Source organism: Triturus cristatus, chromosome 10 (genome assembly GCF_964204655.1).
Source record: "Triturus cristatus chromosome 10, aTriCri1.1, whole genome shotgun sequence".
In the NCBI taxonomy this organism is placed as follows: domain Eukaryota; kingdom Metazoa; phylum Chordata; class Amphibia; order Caudata; family Salamandridae; genus Triturus; species Triturus cristatus.
The window spans coordinates 944,175,768-944,185,065 of NC_140593.1; the positions used below are offsets into that span (position 1 = coordinate 944,175,768).

The following is a 9,298-nucleotide window of genomic DNA, read 5'->3' on the forward strand; positions in this document are numbered from 1 at the left end:
GCAAGCCCCATGTTAAATGTGCCTGCGTCAGTCTTACGCCTGCTGTGAGGCAGGCATAAGATAATGACGCATTTGCGTCCTAGAAGTGGCGCAGTGAAATCTCATAGATTTCACTGCGTCACTTCTACGACCCTTTCTTGCGTCAGAACGCCCCAGCATACATTAAACCTGGCGGAGGTATAATGTCACGCAGGGGTTTCCAAAGTGACGCATCTACCTATATGCGTCACTTTGTAAATATGACGCAACATGGCGCATTTTTTACACTGCTGGTGAGTCACAAAAAGTGACACATTGGCGGCGTAAAAGTGACGCACGGCCTATTAAATAAGGTCCTAGATAAAAAAAAAAAGAAATATACGATACAAGTACAAACCTATGGGGTAAATGTATTGATATAATTTTGATTATTAATTAATCAATCATTTTCATATTGTTTTACATATACAGCTAATGGAATAACAATTCCACTATAAAAATAGTTTAGAATCTCATAAAACAAGTCACAACACATTCACAGGAAATTCCAATGCAGAATGTGAAGTGTGCAGGACAGTCCGCACTATGATCGATCTTTCGGTGAAGGCCATTACAAACCTTTCCTGTTGCACTAAAGAAGGCTCATCACCTAATGATAGATATCAAGCTCTGGAATAGTGTGGGGTGATTTGTTTTTTTTTAAATGTGGAGACTTATTGCAATTTTGCATATTGCCTGAACCTACAAGTGTTATGCAACTTTATTATATAATAAAAAATGGACACGCTTTGTTTTAATATAAACGGTGAAATCTACACAATGTTCACAAAATACTTATGCTGCACCCTTTGCCACTTCATCAAACTGGGCGTTACAAAATTAGTTGCTTCTATAATTCACACTAATACAAACTTCATAGCTTTCTAATTTTCCAACTAAATACTTGTATAGCAAAAATTATTTACTTGAGCATATTGTATAATGCAGTGGGCCCTATTCACATTTGAAAACCTATGTTTGTAGATGTCCATACATGATAACTTCCGTCCAAGCCTGGGGGAAATCTCCACCTGGGTGAATTTCACTAAGTCCAGGTAGGTGTTACACCAGAAATAGGAGTATGTACCTTCAAACTCTTACATAAGGGGGTGTAAGCATGAATTACTCAAATACAACAGCAACATTACTACTAGTAACTTTATCGGTGTATTTTGGGAGTCAGCCAATAGGGGTAGTTCTATACAGTTTAGTACTGAATTAAGTGAGAGGTAGAAATGGAAGAGAATGGGGAAACAACCATCATCTGAGGACAATCACACACACATTTGACAAAAATAAAATACCTTGTGTTACATGTATTAAAGTTTATAGTGTTATGTTTCTTTAAGTTGGGTTCTGGGTCGCATGCTGCTGCATGTGACATATTATGTTTTCACTGGGGTTCTACATTCTATGGGTGAGAGCTTCAGGGAAAGATAACAGTTAATGAGAAAGAAGCTGATTACTGGGGATGTTGGATGTGTATTGAATGCGCTGCCAATAAAGGATTCATCTATCAAATATTCAATCCTTGGATTTTATCTTCATAATATTGGCGACGACGGGAAACCACTGGGCAGCGCGAAGTAATTCAGTGGTGGAACCTATTTCTTCAAAGTTATTATTTTGGTGAGCTATCTGTATGAACTCTTTCATTCTATGTACTCTAAGGGTACCTGCGGCTGTTAATACTCTCGTGACATGATTTCACCTGCGGCTGATAGGCTTTAATTGTACATCGCTACATCTGTACGTTTTGCTTCAAAACAAGAAAAAACGGAAACAGAGGAAGTAACGTAAAAGTGCTTTCCTGAACTTTCTGACTTTTGTATTGAACAGTTGGAGAACGTTTTGAAGTGCATAGCTGAGCACAAGTCATGTTCGTTTGGATGTATCTATGCCGAAATCGGAAGAGGGAAATGAAATTTGCGTATCTATGTGTGCCGTAATCGGAAGAGAGAGTTAAAATTTGCGAGCCATTTTGAATTTTGTTAATTTCATCGCGTGCTATTTACGTGCTTATTATCCACCCAAGAGTGGCAATCATTGGATAGGAGAGGTTTGTTCGCGCAAAGTCAACAGCATTGGTAATGCTTCAAATATATACAGGACTTACTAGCGATCAACGGCTCCCTCAACCTTTCATCTTTGTTTGTTGCTCGTCACGAAGGGTTTGACGCGTACGTGTGCATGAGATCACACACACGGAGGTCAATTCCGGTTTCCATGGTAACACACCACTGCACTCTCCGATGTTAGCGCAACGCGCTTAAAGTGTTTGAAGTAAGTACATTATCTTTTCAAAAGGTAAAGAGAAGAAAGAAGAGGAAAATACGTGTATGGTCACAAAACGCTTGTTTTCACAAAATGTTTGTTTAAGTTGGTTTGCTGAATAAATACACATACTAAATTTAAATCAACTTGAAAATAGCATACCGTGGTCCCTCCCACTTCCGCATTGACGCCAGAAAATACAGGCCGTAAGGTGGCGCGAAACGAGGGAGGATTATAACGGACCCCCGCCGCCTTTTGAAAGTACAAATCGAGTGATTCATCTCTCTAATAAGTCAACAATAAGCATTTCTTAATCCTGCACATGACGGATGAGAACATACAGCATCAGAGGACGTGATTTAATAAGAAAATATGGAGCAATGTTCGAGTTAACAGAGTGTAGATACAAAGGTTTGAATGTAACAGACAAGGATTTAAGCCTATGATTTGTCTTGAAAAAGATGGCCTTATAAGAAATACCATCGAAACGCGTCAACGCAATTGAAAACACAATCCGAGGGACCATCGTAGCTTTTTGGAGATATAATTCTATGTCAGGACAGGAGGCTCCGATTATGCTTTCTCATTTCTTTATTAGAAATGCCCAGCAGCCAATCAAAACCGTTTATGAAACGAAAAAACTACAGTACCCATGAGTACCCGGGTACCACGTGACAACCATAGAGTCTCTCCTATAAAAGGCACAACAGTAGATAGTACGTCCTCTTTCTTTGCTGCTCCGCAGCCAGTTAAGTGCCTTTTTCGTTTATTAGTGTTACATTGTTGCATTATTATCTGTGCACTTCTGTTGGGACGCGCTCGCTTCTACATTGTATTAACTGTTGCTACATTGTTGCGCGCTGTCCCGGTACACTTATTTCCTTTGCTCCGCTTCGCGCGGCGCGCATGCAGGGAGCGTGAGCTCACCTCCCTTGACCGTGACGCTCGCTCGAGCGTCGGGTCCGGAATTTAGTGGAGTGGGAGAATAGGGGCTGAGAAGCTCGCGCTAACGCGCGTGCTTCTCTATTTACATACAAACTGAGGCGGCCGTTCCGCGCATGCGCGGCGGCCATTTTCATTGTTTACAAACCGTGTTTTCACACGGAGCACAGGAATCGGTTGTTCTCCACACCGCTGCCCACTGCCTCAGCTTATCTTCAGCCCCATCGACGCCCTTGGCTGGTTAAAGGCCTAGGGCTGTATAATTACGCATAGGCTCTGCCTAGAGTGACTCAGCAAGCCCTCCCTCCACAATTAATTTAATTATTTATTTTGGTCAGCCTTTTTTCTGTCCATTAATTGGCTTGCTGTGGGGTTTTTCACTCCCCCTGAATTGTGCCTTTGGCATTGTAATATTACTTGACATTAAATTGTCATTTGGTGGGCATTACTTCACTTTTTCCAGTGAAATTAAGAATAATGGAAGAGTACTTTGATGAAGATGATTACTCTTACGAAGAGGAGAGCTCAGGTTTCCTTGAGCAAGATTTAGTCGAAGCATTGGACCAAGGAGTTCAGCACTCCGTTACCAAAGCCCTGGTCCACGCTATTAACCCATTGAAGCGTCATTTGACGCAATATGCCAAGCAGCAAGGTTGGTTGCCTTCTTCTCGCTCTTCCAAATCCCCCATAAATCCACACAGGGCGGATTTCAAACGTTTGGCTAAAACTCTAGCCTCAGAAAAGGCTTCCTCAAGTCCTTTGGTAGGCGCTTCTACCTCGACAGCCTGTCACACTGATTCTGACGGTCCTCCTTCTTCCTCATCTGACCAAGATGTCCCTCCACCACGCAAGAAAGCTCGCAAGGAGCATTATGTGGACGCTCCTACTCACCCGCAAGTCCTAACCTTTGAGCCTTCGGAGATATATCACCCCCATTCATCTTCTTGGCTTCCTTCTCCTGCAGTAGCTGAATATGTCCAGGCGCACATCCGACAACCTTTTGAAAAAGAGGTTAGAGCTCGCCTCCGCTCCGAGTGCCCTCGCCCGGATCTTGCAGATCACCTGGCAGACACTCCTGAAATTGACCCCACGATGCTTTCTTATCTCAAGAAATTTGCTAAGGACCCTAAAAAGGGTCTGGACAGATCTTGGCGGTCCTGCCAAGATAAAATGTTGGATTTAATGGGACCCCTCACCAAGATTCTTGATCTCGGATTTCAGGCCAAGGAAGCAGAATCTCTTGTGGATCCAGATGAACTCATAGAATGGGCTCAGAGGGCTATTTGCCAGTTGGGCAACGCAAATTGTGCCATTTCTAGTGAGCGTCGCCGCTCTATTCTTCTGAAGATTGACCCGAAATTGGCGGAACTCTCCACTTCCGAGTCGGGCCCGGTGGCACAGGGTCTTTTATTTGGCCAACCGTTCCTTAAGGAACTTACTAAATTTGTAGCAACCTTCAGTGGTTTGGACAAGGCGCAAGCTTCTATCAAGCGTGCACTTCGTCCGGTTTTTGCCCGGGCCGGACGACATAGGGGACGCTCGTTCGGCCGTGGCTCCAATAACTCCTCCCAGAGAGGTTATCAGTCCCAGAGAGGCGGGGGTCAGGACTCCGGCTACAACACCCGCTCAAATTTCTATCCTTCCCGAAAAGGAAGAGGTCAATTCCGGAAAGGCCGTTCCGGTGGCAACCAAGGTGCTTACCAAGACTCTAATACCTCAGGTGAGTTTGATTTGTTTTTCCGAGGTGGTTCTGGGGGGCAGAATACGTTCTTTTCTCCAGAACTGGCGTCAAATCTCCAACGATGCTTGGGTTCTGCAAACTGTTCAGGGTTTCAAAATAGAATTCTATCAGGCCCAACATCAATCCCTCCCCCCTCCTCCTCTCCATTTTTCTCTTCAGGACCAAAAGTTTATTTCGGCAGAGATAGACTCCCTTCTCGCCAAAGGGGCAATCAGGTCAACTATCCCCCACCCTCACGGGTTTATCAGCAATGTTTTTCTGGTTCAGAAAAAAGGGGGTGGCAATCGTCTGGTCCTCAACTTGAAGGATTTCAACGGAGGTGTAGTTTACAGACACTTCAAGATGGAAGGAATCCATCTTTTGCGCGATCTTCTGCGCGAAGGGGACTGGATGGTTCGGCTCGACCTCAAGGATGCCTATCTTTCCATTCCCATTTACGAGCCTCATCGTCGTTTTCTTCAATTCAGTTGGCAAGGAATATGGTACGAATACACAGTTCTCCCATTCGGCCTCTCGTCAGCACCCTGGTGCTTCACGAAACTTCTGAGGCCGGTAGTGGAATGTCTGCGTGCTCGGGGTGTCCGCCTGATAATCTATCTCGACGACATTCTTCTCATGGCGGACAAACCCCTCACAGTATTAACCCATCTGGAATGGTCTATCGACCTTCTACAATCCCTGGGTTTCCTAGTCAATCCGCAAAAGTCTATCTTGAATCCTACTCAAGTAATCGAATTTCTGGGTTTTCAAGTGAACTCCCTATCCTGTCAACTCTTATTACCACACCAAAAGATTCGGTATATCAAGAGAGAATTGAGGTCTGTTCTTTCCAGACAGATTGTGTCCTTGAGATCGTTAGCGCGGGTAGTAGGTCTCCTGGCGTCCTCCATTCAGGCGATATTCCCAGGTCCGCTGCATTACAGAGCACTTCAGAGATTGAAGATTCGTCACCTCCAAAAAGGTCTTCGCTATTCAGATCTGATTCCTCTTTCCGAGGATGCGAAGAGCGAGATGCAATGGTGGTTGGACCACATGGAGGCCTGGAATGGACGAGCCCTGTTCGGCTCCGCTCCGGATCTGGTGATAGAATCGGATGCCAGCCTTTGGGGTTGGGGAGCCAGGTGCGGACCAATCTCCACCGGGGGTCGCTGGTCTCCCCAGGAACTGTCTCTTCACATCAATTGCCTAGAACTTCTAGCGGGGTCTTTTGCGATTCGGTGTTTCTCCCCTCATCAGACCAATTGTTGTATTCTTCTCCGCATGGACAACGTTTCAGCGGTCCGGTATGTCAACAAGTTGGGGGGAACACGATCCAAGATTTTGGCGGAGATCGCCAAGGATTTTTGGCACTTCTGTCTTCAACAGAAGATCACAGTTATTGCCGAATATCTTCCCGGTTGCCGCAATCAGATTGCGGACTGGAACTCTCGCCATCTTCGCGACTTCAGCGATTGGCGCCTTCACCCGCGCATTTTTCGCATTCTCCGTCGGACTTGGGGTCATTGTCACCTAGATCTGTTTGCGTCTCGCCTGAATACTCAACTCCCTCTATTCTTCAGCTGGAGGCCGGACCCGAAAGCCCTGGCCACAGATGCATTTCTTCAGACTTGGCCGTCCACTCTGTGCTACGCCTTTCCCCCGTTCATGTTGATTCCCAGGGTCCTGGCCTACTCGAAACGTTTTCAAACGGAGCTGATTCTCATTGTTCCGCTGTGGAGAGCTCAACCATGGTTCCCGGACCTTCTGGAGATGTGTTGTGCGGTTCCGTTCCTTCTTCCCCAGAAGTGGAATCTGTTGCTGGATCCCCTAGGCGATCCGCATCCCCTGGTTCTATCCGGCAATCTCCTACTGTTGGCGTGCCGAATTTCGGGGATCGCTGGTCGCTCCCAGGCCTTTCATGCGACGCTTCCAAATTCATCAGTGACGCCTGGTCTCCCAGTACTCACAAAAGATATAGAGCCTCATGGAAGCGTTGGTGTGACTGGTGTGTTCAGCGAGAAGTTGATCCCGCTTCAGCGGATGTGGCTCTGATTATTAATTTTCTAGCTTCTCTCGCTTCTTCTGGTCTGGCCTATCGTACGGTCAACAACTTCCGTTCCGCCATCTCTGCCGCCCATGTTCCCATTAATGGCAAACCGGCGGGTGAACATCCTTTAATTTCCAAGTTGCTTAAGGGCATTCGTCTAGCGAACCCTCCGTGCCCTAAATATGTTTCGCTTTGGGATGTCTCCATTGTTTTGAGATTTTTGGAGGCTTGGCCTCCTAATTCATTACTTTCTCGTAAACAGCTCTCTGCTAAATTGACTATGCTGTTATGTCTCGTTTCCTGTAAACGAGTGTCTGACGTGCGGGCGTTAGACTTGGCAGGTCGAAGATTTACACCTGAGGGTGTCACTTTTCTAATCTCTAAACGCACCAAGACTGCTACCTCTTCGGTTATTTATCCTTCCTTTCCTCATCATCCCAACCTTTGCGTTGTTCAATGTGTCAAGGATTACGAGGTATGTACTGCACCTTTACGTTCTGATACACAGGGTCAACTACTTATTGCCTTGCAAAAACCTTTTCGTCCTGTTACTCCTGCTACATTAGCTCGCTGGGTTAGATGGCTCTTATCTGAGGCTGGAATTGATGTTTCCATTTTTGGTGCTCACTCGGCTCGCGGGGCCATGGCCTCTAAAGCGTTCTCGATGGGTGTTTCATTACTGGACATCATGAAAACCGCAGATTGGTCTTCTGATTCTATGTTCAAAACGTTTTATTACAAGCCTATTGAACACATTGCTTCTGTTGTGGTGGATCAGCTTTGAACAAGCATAATCGGAGCCTCCTGTCCTGACATAGAATTAAAAATTTGCAAACATTCGTGACAAGAATTTTCAATTCTATTAAGGACAAGGAGGCGAGGATTATCCCACCCAAATTCATGTCTGATTATCATGTTTTTCATTGTCACAGTGGCATTTGATTTATGACAATGCATTGTATTTCTCCATGTTTACCCTTCCCTTTTATTGCCTTCACTCTCTTTATTGGATGAGTATTACGGCTATACTTTCTTTTCAGGTTCTGACCCGAAATAGTGATTTCTACTGTTTATCCTGTTTACTTCGCTTGGATCATCTGCTGCCTGCCTCTGTTTGGCGTTTGCTGTGTTTCTAACGTCCGGATGATCACCGACTGTGGCTGATGGACTTGGTTCCTGGCTTGCTTCTTTTTCCATTGGATTTCATGTTTGAACTGCTCCTCAACAAAGAAAGAGGACGTACTATCTACTGTTGTGCCTTTTATAGGAGAGACTCTATGGTTGTCACGTGGTACCCGGGTACTCATGGGTACTGTAGTTTTTTCGTTTCATAAACGGTTTTGATTGGCTGCTGGGCATTTCTAATAAAGAAATGAGAAAGCATAATCCTCGCCTCCTTGTCCTTAATAGAATTGAAAATTCTTGTCACGAATGTTTGCAAATTTTTAATTGTGTCTAATATATCACAAACTGCGGACACAAATTGATGACCCATTAGGATGTGTAACATATGACAAAGTGCATTGTCTTTTGTGGTTTTCTGTTATGCGGGCTCATAACAGGTTGTTATTTGTATATGAACTGACAATTTTGTAATGATGTGGTCAATATGTTTTAATATGTTTTGGGAAATGTACAATTGATTTTAAATGTGATACATGTATGTTTTTTAATACAATAAATGTGATAAATATTGGGACATCTTATTGTTTAATATAATTGTGTGATATTGTGCAATAGCATTGTACTATTGTGTACTAGCGAAGGTATTGCCATTGTATATTTATCTCATTCATAGCAGTGTCATAGATCCCCTGGAAATGCGAGACACAGGTATCCAGAGTGATAGTACAATCCATTGCATCATTTTTAAACTCCTTTAAAAAGGGCCTATTGACCACTTTCCAAAAATGTGCACTAAAATTAAGTACAATAACCTGCAGAAGTTCATTCCATGCTTTTTTATATCTGTTTTCCTAAGTAAGCAGGGCTTGTGTGTAAGCTTTCCTCCTCTTTGCTATCATGTTTCTATCTCTGGATGGACTGTCTCAGGTCCCTCATCGGATCATGATGGGCCCTTGAGCAGGGTTGATCCAACCATCTCTCTCCCTCTACAACCCTCTTCCCAACAGGCTTACTAAGATCATTAGCCACCTGTCCACAAATCCGATGAAATGCTGTGAAGGCCTTCTCATCATTTTCGCTCTTATCTAGACAAATATCAAAGTCAGGTTCACAGACCCTATGGAGATTACTAACAAAGGATTCTGGCATAATTTTTTCCCGTTTTACACATC

General features: G+C 44.3%; 1 long non-coding RNA gene across 1 annotated transcript in view; it reads left to right on the forward strand.

The window, feature by feature from the left end:
- LOC146796279 (uncharacterized) overlaps positions 1 to 8,346 on the forward strand; it is a 120,511-nt gene extending 112,165 nt beyond the window's left edge. The window contains exon 3 of the long non-coding RNA XR_014969590.1: positions 8,042 to 8,346. This is a non-coding gene — a long non-coding RNA (uncharacterized LOC146796279). The remainder of the gene's footprint in view (positions 1 to 8,041) is intronic.
- Positions 8,347 to 9,298: the final 952 nt, after the last annotated feature.